Source organism: Synchiropus splendidus, chromosome 18 (genome assembly GCF_027744825.2).
Source record: "Synchiropus splendidus isolate RoL2022-P1 chromosome 18, RoL_Sspl_1.0, whole genome shotgun sequence".
NCBI classification, from domain to species: Eukaryota; Metazoa; Chordata; class Actinopteri; order Syngnathiformes; family Callionymidae; genus Synchiropus; species Synchiropus splendidus.
This window is the reverse complement of record NC_071351.1, coordinates 6736064-6750288: the sequence shown is the minus strand read 5'-3', so window position 1 is coordinate 6750288 and position 14225 is coordinate 6736064. Positions and strand designations below refer to the sequence as shown.

Here is a 14225-nt window from a genome sequence, read left to right as displayed (position 1 = left end):
CGCGTGTGTGTGACTGGTTTATCTATTCTTGTCAGGACCAAATTCTGGGAAAAATACATTTGGCGTAGTCGGTCGGTCCGAATAAAGTTAAGCCTAAATTTGAGGGTTAAAACATCATAACTGGCTTTCGGTTTGGTTCACAGTCCTGGTCCAGGTTAGCCATGTGTTTCGGATGGTTAGAGGCCGGGGAAAGGGTGATGGCTGTGAGTGAGTGTGTGTATTGCAGCGACGGTCTGCTTCATGGTTGGGTCTACACCAGGGAAGGAAGGAAGGAGGGTCACAGTGCCTGCATTTCCAACATGAAAAGGGACCTCTGCGGTTAGAAGGAGGAGCCAAGATGTCAACACCATCCTGTCTGTCGAGGAAAGTGTCAAAATGTGACCAAGACAAATCACCTGTGTGAGGGAGGGCGGGGCTCTTCCAAGTGTTGATTCCACACAGTCTGGGTGAAGTCAGGCTGCAGCTCTGTGAAGGGGAGGCGGTGGGAGACCGCAGTGACATGTCAGATGCAGTTAGCCTCACGACTGGAGAACAGTCTCACCAAACTGAACAATGATGTATTGATCACAGGGTTTAAAGTGGATCTCCAGTGTTGATCACATCAATACTGACAGAAGTGCCACACCGGAAAACATTGACTTTCCAGACTTTGTTTCGTGGGGGTGACTGTCCACGTGAAGAAGAGCAGGTTCTTGGTATCAAAGGACTTCTTTTCAGTCAAAGCACATGGTTCTGGAAGGGATGACTCGCTACAAGGAATGGACGTGTAGATGAATAAAGCTGAAGATGAACCGAGCTTTATGTTAATGTAGCCTTATAATTCCACAGAATGGTATTTGTGATCATTTCACTCTGCGTATTCATGTCCCATGGCTCTGCAACTGTCATTTATGAAGGTAAACACAGACTTTAGTGGCCTGCCACTTCCAGGCGGCACGTCGTGAACCATGTGTGTACCTGACATGAGTCGGTAAACACATAGGAGTGTGTGTGGAGTGAGTCACGGGGAGAGTGCAAGTGTGGGATTAGGTAAAGGAAGCCACAAAAGTACAGACCACTGAGGGGAAATGGATGTGGTGACCTGAATGAGCTCAGAGAGGCATGATAGACCAGTTTGGGTGCTTGTCGCGAGGCTCATGGACTCTGCTCAGACTGTGTTGCCAACGTTATTTTGGATTCTCCTATCCTCCCGCCATCATGTCCATGTCTTGCCTGAACCATGACATACCGTCCTCTTTTCGATTGTCTTCTTTAAAAACTCATTGTTTAATCATGAATCAGTTGCGCAAGAGTGGAGTCTGCAGCAGGGAAATGTGGCTCCTGGCGATGAGCCGACACTGAGAAAGATGTGCTGATGCGTGCACAGCAGGGGCTTGACTGTTACTATCCAAGCTGTGCTCCGCTTATCCCATATGAGGAAGGGAGTGATGAGGCTTCATGAAACACTGGCCTCACTTTCAGGACTCACTAGGTGGCGCTCTTGCTTTTAAAAGGATGTGAGGTTATATTGAAATGGGTGTTCAAATCCAGAAGAGCGCCATCTAGCGGGCTCTGAAGCTGTTTCATGAAGCCCCATCAGAAACCACTGTTAGTAGTTTGGGTGACACAAACAGATCAACGTTCCATGCTCACTACAACAGTTGCCACTGCGCCTTTTCTCTCTTTGGTATTTGCTACTTGGATGCAACTTAGCTAAAAGAATGTTTTTAAAAATATTTGCCACAAGAAGCCACATTTTTCAATTTGAATTTGGTATGTTACTGAATCAAATGATGGACCCATATACATTTAAACAACAAAATATTATTTTGCATCAGTTTGACAATAGCACAATAAATCACGATGGTGGATATATTCAAGTTTTTATATCACCTTATTTAAACTAAAGCTCTTTTAATGTCTTGAAAGTATTTGTATAAGAATTTCAATTTTATAAGAATTTCAAGTCCATTCAGAGTAGTGGAAACCCTGCTCATTGTGTAGCGAAAAACCTCCCTGAACAAAAGCAAACAGATGCTTTTGTTTGCTTTTGTTCAGGGATTCCTCCATGTTTGTTGTTGTTGTTCTCATCCTAGCTGCCACGTGTCTTGTGCATCAGTGGGATCAGTGGAGCAGGAACTCCTGCACTTACAAAGGTTCCCTGTTGTTTGGAGAGCGAACTACATTAAATTAAATTAACTTAAAATGCTAATATTTTAACGCATTAAATACGATTAACTTGTGAAAGTCCCAACACTAATATATAGATAGATAGATAGAGATGTGCAATTTCTGACAATAGCCAAAACCACACAGCAACGGTGAGTAACTCAGCCCCTCTTTTGAATGAATGCGTGTGTGTGTTTGCTTTGTTGCAGACTTGAGTCAGGACGGGTTGGCAAAACAAGTGTGTAATTATCTATGAATAACTCTGGCTGGACAGCGTCGTCTTCGCGGCTGCCAGCTTCAATTTTCCACTTTTATTTGCTAAATAATGTCTAAATGGCCGAGGGAAACGTGTGATAAACTCCTGTATTTTTCATCATGTCGACGGAAGCAGGTACCGTGATGATGTTTGGTCTCTGCCTGGCAACCATCCGTCTTTGCTGGGAATTTGAGAAAAGTTATTGCTTGAATATCCCCCGGTCGTTCCAGCATTCATGACGCATTTCACATTTTCAAAATAAGTGGGGCCGTCCAAACGGAGCAGTGTGTTCCTCACAGTGTTTTTACAGTGCACTGGTGACATTTGAAAGCGTCTCCTTCTGAATGATGGCAGCAGTTGTTGCCCAAAATTAAAAAGATGTGACATAACTCTAAAATTGTCAAAAAAAAAAAAGAACATCGAGGTCACGTTTGCAATGTACAGGAGGAGATTCCGAATTCATTCCGAAACACACAAAGATGCAGAGTGGGTGAGTTGCTTCTTCTTTCTTCTTCTTCTTCTTCATCATCCTCTTCTTACCATTATTACTCATTTGTTATGATGTACTTATCAATAGTTACTGATCAGTGATTATCAATCTCTGGCTGCATCTTCTCCTCTACAGGACAAGTCATTGATCACCTTCAACAGTGGCGCCACACTCTGGTCTGATCAAAGGTGACAGAAAGGCTGTCAACAAAGGAAGGTACGAGGAAGGAAGAAGGAAGAAGAGTCGATGCCTTGGCTCCTGTGGATTAGCAGATAAACAACAAGTGATGCTGTCTGTTATGATCATAATAATATTGATTTTTCTATGGCAACCCGGCAAAAAAAAACTAAAAAAAACTCCAAAGCACTCATGACAGCGAGTCTAAAACCCTCTGTTCTTTTCCACATGTATGACTCCCTGGTCATGTGCTGGTCTCAGCCTCGGAGCTTAGAGCCAGCGCTCGGTGATGTTGTGACCTGGGTCACGTGTCCGCTCATGACTGAACCCTCATGCCCTGAATTTCAAGCCTCCGGTGGGGACCTAAGGAGACGCTACTCCGGCGGCATTTTGAGAATCTGCCCTGGAACTCTGGTCCACACAGTCTGTTCATGGAAAATGTACTGTGCGTCCCAAATGGTTCGATTGCGTAATCGTGGCTGCATAGAAATAGCTATGCTTCTGTGGTGCGGTTGTCGGGAAATGATGGGTTTTCGGCGGTATTGTTTGGTTCCTCTTGAAGGATCCACTCATGCAGGTTGAATGGAAATAGCTTTCAAGAGCTTGAACAAGAGTTAACTGTGAATGAATTTTATTTTTCAATGATGTTCTGCATTCGGCATCAACTAGTACACTGAATTGAATTGTCCACCTGCCCTGGGGTTTTGTGTCAGACAGGTATATTGACCCCAAGTAAGTTCAGTTTGAAAGCCCTGAGTGGACCAGACTCACTCCTCCTTTGCTCTAATGCCCTACAGTTGAGCTCAGTTTATTCAAGGGAAATATGAAAAATCCACAAGTACAACAAACTTAAATCCAAAGTCAAAATAAAAAGTTAAAGATTAGTATCAACAGAATTCGTCAGTTACTATCATTGTTTTCTGTTCCAAATACACCGGTCTACGTGAACTATAGATAGACTTAGACTTAGACTTAGAGACTTAGATTTCCTTTATTTTTTTTATATTTATAAAACATATCACTATATCATGGCATGAAATTTCGGTCTGAGGCCTCTGGTTTCCAAAAACAAAAACTATATGTCCAGAAATAAATAAATATGAAATAAATACTTATCAGAAAGATGTACAACAAAAATATTATATACTATATATAAACAAATAAATTGTTCCATCCATTGCTTTGTCAGTTTTGAGCCACGTTCCAATTGCATTTCTTCCATTGTTTTTATGAAATGCTTCCATATTTGGTTCAAGATGAAGAATGTGTAGCATTATATTGTGAGTATTTGTGCTTGTACTAGTGAGTAAAAAAAGTTACAGTCATGAGTTTCTTTGAAGGATGAACAAATACTTACGGTAGATAAACATTTTCTACACCTGAAAAAAAGCTAGACTGATCTGCAGTGAGTGATCTCCAGACTTCCTGGATCCAGAACATGTCTGCTCCTCGACATTTCCTGAAAATTCCATTGGAAACCATTTGGAACTTTGGAAGTTGTTTTACTAACAGACCGATCGGACGAAGATGAAGCCGTATCATTTGGATGAAAGAGTGAGCGGGACAGAGTAGAAACTCAACTGAGAGCGAAGCAACTTCACTTCTTCATTTTCGGTCCGACGGTGCCCACAAACCTGAGCACCATAAACAAAACCACCTCTGGTGCGGATCCAAAAGTGAAGTCTGCTGTTCTCTCCTTTGAAAGCTGCGCCCACTTTCCAGCTGCAGCAGAACATGTGGTGTCCAATGTAAAAACAGAGCCCTCGTGGTGTGAAATCACCAGTGAGTGGGCGTATGATTTCATCACCGGCTGAAATTGAATCAGAAAAGTTTCAAGTGAAAAGAGAATCCAGAAGCGTGTGGAAGAAGAGATGAATGACAGAGGGTCTTCATGCTTTAAACATGGTCAGGGAGGCCGTTGAGATCCAGACCCAAGTGTCATGTGAGGATGCTTTCGGTGGCGTGTCGACCGAGGTGGAGGTGGTTGTATTTCTGCCTCAGTGTTTGCAAACACTTCATGGATCCATTTGCTGCTGCAATGGGAGCTCTGTCCTCGCCACTTGTGATGAATCCCTCCGAGTCAGAGGTCAAGAGGACGGGAGGCAGAAGTTGGGGGTTGGTCTGGGGGGAGAAACAACATCACGCGCAGGAGGTTGTTTCCTTAACTTTATTCGCTAAAACTGGTGAAAGGACACCAATACTCAGCTCTTCATTTTTGCTGTGTGTGTGGTAAACAGACGCCTGAGGGACGTTAAAAAGGGAACGAAAAGGAGACGAAGAGGAGGGTTGGGTGTTGCGCAACAAGCAGACATTGATCAGGGTTGTCAAACCATGACGCAGCAATCCATTGTCTCATCCGTCTGCAGCCCCTCCCTCCATTTTCCACCTCCGTCTCCTTCTTTGTCAAGAAACTTTCTGCTGTTTGTTGAAAAATGACTTCCAGCCTGAAGTTATTTTCTTTGAAACAATGTTGGTTGCTTCAATGAGATTCACTAGTTCCTCTTTGTCCTTCTTCAGTCGCATCAATATTTGGGGTAAAAAAGGAAAAAAGGGAGTGTCTGCATCCCACACCAACTGATTATGTTGGATCAATACCACGACAAGTGGCCCGTGAAGGTCAGCCTCAACATAAAGCCTTGTGTTTACAGCTTCTTCAGGGTTGCTGTGTGAATCTCAGCCATTTCAAGGAGCTAAGTTCAAGGCACGGTCTGGTTGTATGTTTGGTTTCCAGACTTGTGAAGCCTCCTCTTACCTAGCCATTTGCTCAGAGCTGTGATCCTTCCTTCAGTACTAGAACATCTCCAATCGTCTCAGAAAAACTTCAGATAAAAGCCTTTTGTCTTGTGGCATTGTGGCAGTGACATTTATCCAGCAGCAGTTTGTGTCACTATAAGAGTGACATGCAAGTCATTTCAACACACATGGCTTTAAAACTTTCTCCTCTTTCCTTCTCACTGATATGTTTTGTACAAACTTTGTTTATTTTTGTTTTTTGCAAGGAACCTTTTTCACTCCTCTAATTCCAGGTGCATCACTATATCCAGTGTGATGTCATAACCAAACATTAATGATGAAGGAAACTGCGTTGATGGATGGAAAATTTAAGCTTTAAAGATATAAAAACTGAAGTGTTTCATGCACTTATGAAGCAAAGACTGTGCTCATCACTGGAGTACTTGAATCACACAGCGCTGCTGTCAAAGCAGCAAACGCTTCTCCTGGGTTTCACTCTGGTTTGTAGCTTCAAAAGATTTAAATGTTTTTTTGGTGTGTGCAATAAATGCACGCGTTTTAGTACAGGCAAGTCTTGAATGTTCTGTCTTGAACTGCATCAGCTTCACTCTTTGTTATGGCTTTTTATATGGGAAGATTAAGAATCTGGCAGGTGAACACAACTATAACATTTGTGAACACAAGTGGGATGTGGACAACAAACAATATCATTTATTAGTAGACATAGAACTGAAGATTGATTCATGTATTTTGTTTTAGTTTAGAATTTTTTTTTTTAGGTAAAAACAATAGAAAGCAGAATATTGAATTGTTAAAAAAAATAATATTAATAATTAGAAAAAAGATAAACAAAAATAATAGGTTAAAACTTGATGTCTTTTTGAATATGATTTTTCGCCTTGCTTATACAAGAATGGCTTCTTATTAATATGATTGACATCTGCTCATGTATATGCTCTGAGCTCAATGTAAAGATTGTTGGGAAGCAATGTCTGGTAAATCATCCCGGAGGACAGTTTGCGGCCAACACACTGGTGTCACCGCTACCAATCCTCTCACCCACACACTGCGACTTGATCTGGGAATGTGTTTGTCAACTGCTGCAGCATTCCTCTCGGTCCGTGCGACTCCACGGCTCCTTGTCCTTTCCGATGGCTGCAGAGAAAGCGGTGTGAGGACTGCATTCATCCAAGTAAAGGGCCAGTCATGTGTGAGAGCCAGCGAGCCGCACTCAGGCCGGCCTGCGACTGTTTGCTTTTCCAGCTGTTTCCTAGACTCAGCCTTGAGTGGGAGAGAGCAGTGTATGTGAGGCGGTTGGGAAGTAGGCAGCGGGATAAAAGAGTTTGGGGCCGTAAGCGAGAGTGTTTGTGTAAGTGTGCGCACCAATTAGCGGGATTGTGTACTTTTGCTTTTTTGTTTACTCCCCCATACAAGCGCAGCCAGAGCTCCCTCTGTTACAGAGCTGCCCAGTGGAGGGTTTAGCCGAGCTGTGTGCGCATGCTCCCACCTAAACACGCCCATATGCCTGGCCGCCTCATATAGACTGATCCGCCTCTCAGACACAAAGCCACGAGGGATGGCCTAGATTCCTGCACATGCACTCACAGGCAGACGACACAGACTTATCACGCGAGCACACACATCGTGATGTGTGTCCAGTCATTCAAGAAACGCACCGTCGCCACTTCATGATGCATTCACCTCCAATTTAAAACACCAAAACCGTGTACGTTCTTTAAATCCGAGGTGTACTTGGAGCTGGAGTTGATCCATGTCACCGAGAGTCTTCTTGGCACAATGGCATTCAATAGCATCATTACATAGTCATAGCCTTGACGCTAATATAATGTGGATTTTGTTGATGTTTCAATAAAGTTGTAACAGTGAACTGATGTTGCTTGCCTCATGTGCACCTCTGACTGTGGTCTGAGGTTGTATAGAACACCGCACTGTGCTTTTTCCTTTAAATTTATTGAGCATTTGTCAAGGACTCAGTTAAATCTAAAGGAACTAAATGAACTATTGGTGATTTAAATACATGCAACCAGAGAAGCGTGTGAAACCACATGTTCATGCAAGGTTGAAATTAAAGCAATCTCTAAATCGACAGCTTATTTTCTCGGCGGATGAAAACAGCGCCTGGTTTCAGTCTTTATATACATTAAAAAAACCATCACAATAAGTAGTTTCCGGGAAATGAACCTAGTATTTTCCAGGCATGTGCGTACTATCAGTTACCAACTGTTTCCAGGGTGGAGAGTACAGAGAGGGGATGCTAGGACTTTCATATATTATGTATGGGTGGCAGATTAATAATGTATGCCTAGAAAAATGCAGTTACAGTTCATATCTAAAATTAATTTGCTCTAAAATAAACAAATATCTGGAGGAACCAGTTTATAAGAATGAACACTGTTTGATTTCATTGCAAAAAGAGACACTGACAAATAAAAATACATAATTTCTATTTTGATAAAATAAATATTATCTGCTGAATCGTCCACTATGAAACGGCGTCTACGTCATGACACACCCCTATATGGTATATAGACAGCTGAGTAACAGACAAGCGTCGCGGCCAATAGCAGCGGGCCGTTTTCCAGAGTGACGCACTGTGATTGGTTCCCCGCAGGATTATATATGTATGTATAGGTATGGCTGAAACGGCGGGGGCGGGGCGAGTGTGCAGTCCACCAACAGTGCTACCGCGGATCTAAACAACTGGACTAACGGGGTATGCGAGCACGCCGTCAGTGTTATGGACAATTGTAAGTTTTAGCTCACACTTTGGCGCCGCTGGCGGACCGTGTCGCGTGCCTAAAGCCTTCTCATCACTTTTGGAAGACTTGCACTTTTGCTCGGGCTGGGTTTGGGGTGTCGCTGAGCGCGGCTCTCGGGCCGAGTGGCACACGCGTTGTAGCCATTGATAGCGCTTCTCCGGCGGGCTGCGAGATTTTGACACACCGCCGGCACGAACAATGCAGCCAGTCAGCCGCGGCGGAGTGACATCGTCGGGAGGCCATTTCACCGCCGTAATGCAGGCTCATTCGGCTGTCAGCGTCTGAGCGGCGTCAGTGGCTTGTGCGAAACTCCATTCGTAAAGAAGTGGCCTTTTCGGTTTCTGCCAAACGAGGCGCTTATAGAACCCTCTCCCGTCGCATTTGGGGACTCTGAGCGATCAATGAAGGTCGCACATAAATTCGGCGCACGTTACATGGCGGGGTATGTGAGGAATCTCAGCATTTCGTTTGAACTTAAATCCGACGTGCAGTGCTCGGAATCTGCCAACGTGATGGGTATGAAACGACTGTAGTGTTACACCGAATTGTTTTGCGTGCTTCTTCTGTTTACCGCGTCACATGACAAAGTAATGGCCCTGCACTTGGTTGTCTTAAGACCACCAAACGCAGCGTGAAGCGATGGTTGTTTTCATGGTGATGTGCTGCAGATAACGGGACGTCATCCCGCTCACAACTCCCAGCCCCCCGACTGACCGTTAGGTTGCCCAGCCTAATTCTCTCCTCCTCTCTTCTCCTCTGACAGTTCTGCTGAATACGAGACAAAGTTTTTCACTGTGGAAATTGTGGGAACAGCCAGCTTCAACGCCTCGGACTCTGGGATTTTTGGCATCGCCGGGTCCAACATTTGGAGCCCTCCACCTCCGCTCCATCACAAAGTGAATGTTGATATGCCACATCAGGTAAGCTTGTGTTTGACTGCTGTGCCATATGTGCCGCACATGCGAGAGGACGACATGCTCTTTGTTTCCATGCTGGTGCCTTTTTTTTTTCCCCTGCTGATGCGACACGTTGTTTCGAGGGAAATGCATTTGATCGCAACTATCAGCCGAAGTTGTGTCCACATTGTGGTGTTCTCCGTGTGCTGTTGTTGTTGTAGGCGGCTGCTTCCCTCCACATTCCACATGTGCTTCTCTATGCCAGTAGCAAGACCACTGCAACTCGGAGTGCTCTCAAACTGCAATAACAACTGGAAATCCAGATGGTCAGCTTCCTAATGTGATGTGAAAAAAGACAATGTTATATTTGCTGAGGTGTACATTAAGGTATACATAAGATATACTTTTGTTCATCTTGTGAAGCTGTCAATATCCGTTTCCCCCAGTGCTTTATAGTAATTTGGCCTTTTGGTTTTGTGTCTGAGATTTCCAGCTTTTACATGTGTTCAAAATAGTTGGACTCCTGTTCTACATGATGAGCAAGCGCCACATCAATGAGGTTTGGCTATTTTAGTTTTGATTCTGCCCTGGAATGTCAGGTGTGTCAACACAACTCCACAAGATGGATACAGGTTCACAGAGTCTGTTGCAGTTCTGGACCTCCCTTGAATGATCTTGACTTATTTTCTTGATGATTATTTTTTGTAAGAATTGCTTTTAATGATCACACGTGTTATTAATACATTTCGCAGAAAACCTATGACCGAAATACTGGCCATGATCAGCAGCGTTGCCTCTTCTTACTTCTGCAAAATGAGAATTTCAAGAATTGTTTTCGAATGGTTGAAGGAATATGTTACAGTGCTGTGCGGTTGGACTGAACCATTTATCTGGTATTTATCTATTGCTCAGTTCTCCATAAGTTTTCAGGTCTGTCTTGCAGCAATGCATCAATCTCGGACGTAAACAAAGTGTCAAAATCACAGCTGTCCCCAATAATGCGCAGCAAGATCGCTTCCTCACTTGCTGTGTTGTGGAGTTTACAAACTGGTCCGGCTTGTATGATAATTGCGTTATGCATATAAACACACTTCTCATTGGCTGATCAGTGGAAAGAACAAACCTGTAAAACCCCTTTTTGAAAGCTTATTTATTTGTATTTATTTATGTATTGGTCCATGATGATGCTACCAAGTGCGTTATCAGTCCTCAGTTGAGGGATGTTTAGGTCATGTAAACACTTACCAGAACAAAGACCCACAAACTTGTATGAAGTCTTCATACCATTCGGAATGTTCCTTTGAAATATCTCGAGCTGTCGGTATGTTTTGATATACAGTATGGTCTTGGAGGACGGCTGTTGTTTCTGGCTATACATCAAAGCAGTTCTGTTCACAACTGAGCTGAATGCGCTGGAGTTCAGAACCAAGTGCAGGTGTCTTCTTCTCATTCAGGAGGGCATATACAGGGTAAAAAGGTGACTATTAAAAGTGGGGATCTGGAATGTCATTTCCCAGAATTTGAAGAGTACAGATAGGTGTGTCTTCTGTTCCCTGGAAATGTGCCCAGTGTGTTCTCACCTCAGTATGTTCTCTGCCTAAATGGTATTCCTCCTGTGTATCTCCAGGCGCCTGTTTTCGGCTCTTTAAATGCTGTTAGCTGTTGCTCTGATCCTTTCTATTGCCGCAATAAAAATATTGCTTCCGAGTTAAAGGGGTATTTAGGAATGGTGAGACCCCATTATTACTGCACTGCACCAGGAAAAAAGAAGAAGGACGTTTCCCTGAGTATTTAATCCAAATTTCAATTCCAAATAACCGTTCCCACACAAGCACGCGGGTTGGAGGGCTGTTGTGAAACATTGGAAAGCGTAAGTGGGCCTCTGCTTCTTCACGCTGTGGTCGTAAACATGGTGACACACTGGGCTCACATGACCCCTGTCTCAAATCCAGGCTCACAGCCTGATGACTAGCCTTATAAAACAACTGAATAGTTTGATCAGTAGAAGTTGAGGAAATATTAAACATTGAGAGGTGTTCATGTAGCTTTGATAGATCAAAGTGACGTTTCTTGTTTTTATGTTTGGACGCTGTTGCTGAAGGTTGCCTCGGTTCAATGGAAAACCACAAGATTGAAAGCGTGTGCTTTATTCTTGAAAGGACACATTGTTTTACTGCTTTTGGTTGGAGTTGAAGGTTTTGTGTTTATTTTCTTCACAGCACGTTGCTTCCAAGGGTTTGTGCTCACCCACTCAGCGAGCGAGCGCCACATCCTGCAGTAGTATGAATCACTGCTCAAATTCTCCATTTATGTGAAGTGTGTGTGTGTGTAGTTTTTTTTTTTTTCAGCATTCATAGCAGTAGTTTAGTTCCTTTTGAGAATGAGCTTTGTTTACAATGTGATTTGTAACACACGTCCATGATACAGAAATTGTTTTTTAAAATCTAACAGCGAGCTTTGTGAGATGGAGGGTGTCATCAGCATCATAATGTTGAGCTTCCCTCGCGCTGAAATATTCATTTATTAGATGAGGCTTCAAATGGATACACTTGCCAGAGTCAATACCTGATTGTTTCCCTGCTCCGTTTGTGAGGGGCTCATCCCATAAAGTGACCACGGAAGAAGAGCAGTCGGTTGTTCGACTGCCTCCTTGAGACTTGGCTGCTTAAAAGGCGCAAATAAGGTTTCACTTCAAATGTCAGCTGGCGTCTTGAAGGTCGTGAGTCTGACAAGGTGAAGAGAAGATTCTGAACACGATTCACGTGTTCAAACTGAGTTGGACTGTGGCCACTTTGATAGATGTTCCAGTTGAACGTAGTTGGTGCTTTTTCAGCAGCACGTTGTTTTAAACAAATGGAGACGGTTGACAAAAAGAAGAGCATCACTGTATGTTTGGGTTTGATCAAATGTTTTGGTGACACTCATCTATCATGTGTTATTAGTACAGTCATGAGAATGCACTTCTAAATAGGCTTTTACAAGGAATGAAGGAATATTGTTCCCCTGTGAAGATCCCAACCTGTTGAATTACTGAGTGAGTTGCAGGTGGGTTGTAAAATGATAACCAATGAGCTCAGGCCTTGTGGGGAAACTATACGCTGCTGAACGTAAGTTAATACCTATTGTTCAGAGACATATGGTTATGTATGTCGGTGTTTACAAGCACAATTTCCCTTGTAGGTTTGTCAATTTGTGTTTAGAAAAATGTCTTATTTAAGACTCTTTATGGCTTTATGGCCCCAACAGTCACTATATATGATGTGGCTTCATAGAAATTGGAATTGTCCCCCACTGGTATATACAGAAGTTTGTGTTGGTCTCCAACTCAAACTATAAGGAATAAGTAATGTGAAAGTATACAGAAATATTATTATTAAAATGTATTATTTGTAATTCATTAGTAATTACACTTTGCAAAGCAAATGTTAGTTTTGGGGTCATTGTTCTGGAAGTTCTGGAAACATGGCAGGACTTTTCTCATGTAATGCATTAAATCACACCTGTTGTTGCTGTTTTCATTGTGTTGTCTCATGCATGTAGACTATGTGTCTATTTACAGGGACACTTGTACTGTGGTTCAAACATGAAACTCTGTTATATCACCGGAGCGTGTTTCATCTTGTCCCAAACGTTCTCACTGCCATGTTGAGGATTTGAACCCCACCATTGCACTTGAGAAATTCCCCGATCAAAGGATCGTGAATAATGGAAGATATTTCATTAGCAGATGGAGCTGCGCAGTTTCACTGCTGACCTCCGGAGGGAAGATGAATCAATAGATGGACATGAAAGTTTTGGTACGTTTGGATATGCTTTGGCTGATATCATGATTTCTGTGTGCTGTGTGGAGCATTGACAAAAATACCAGTGTCAGATCGTATGCCCCCTCCAAACGTCCAAAAGTCTTTGTGTTATTGTCACTTGTTGAGTTAAGCATGAAGTTCATGAGTTCAGGGTAACTGCGCTTAGATATGACGGTATTTCGACATTCAAAGAGCCACATCTGACTCGCGATCCATCGGTTCCAGACCCCTGCATTCGTGTGTGAATGAAAGCATAAAATGTGATGGTGGGATCTTGAGCAAGTCGGCAACACAATGTGTTTTCCATGCCATGAAATCCAGGTGATGGACAGTCGATACTAAAACAGATATTAGCCTAATTCGTGATTTCACGAGTGACTAGTAAAGTCCTTTTGATTCTTTCCGTTGCTTTCCTCCGTACCGCCCTCCTTCTTTGTAAATGTGCTGAAAAAACCCACAAGGCTAATAGATTCAGCATGGGCTGTAATTGTGCAGCCACAACATAAATATAGTGGAGGGCCAGTTGTTGTGACTAATGAGATTGACACGTATTTAAAACCTCCGAGGTTACTGACTTGTTCACCTCCTTGTTTATGGCTGTATTGTTAAATAGTGGTTCCTGCTGCCGCGTGACCGTCACTTCCACTCCTGGTTTTGCAGCAGCCTTTTGCCCTGTCTGCCCTGTTTTCCCTGTGCTTGTCTGGTTTTTCACTTGGTGCTCCGATTTCCTCCCAGAGCCCGAAAGCAAATGTATATTTGCTGTAAAGGGGAATGATTGTGTGAAAGGCTAGTTTTATCGAGTCCCCAGGCTGTGATGCTAAAAGGTAATAAAATTCATCGACAGAAAGAAGCATTGTTTTACACTTCATAGGCACTAAAGTAACAACATATACATGGCAAACTGTAATGGCAGCCACAATACAGTAACACCTATGCAATATA

General features: G+C 43.1%; 1 protein-coding gene across 3 annotated transcripts in view; it reads left to right on the top strand.

Moving 5' to 3' along the window:
* The first annotated feature begins 8477 nt into the window (after nucleotides 1-8477).
* LOC128749509 (vitamin D3 receptor A) overlaps nucleotides 8478-14225 on the top strand; it is a 44946-nt gene continuing 39198 nt past the window's right edge. For 2 of the 3 annotated variants that reach the window (XM_053849178.1, XM_053849176.1), the window contains exons 1-2: nucleotides 8478-8572; nucleotides 9348-9504. The gene's annotated coding sequence lies outside the window, so the exon portion shown is untranslated. Of the gene's footprint in view, nucleotides 8573-8726; nucleotides 9027-9347; nucleotides 9505-14225 lie in introns of those variants that run through there. The other variant, XM_053849177.1, reaches the window with a different exon arrangement.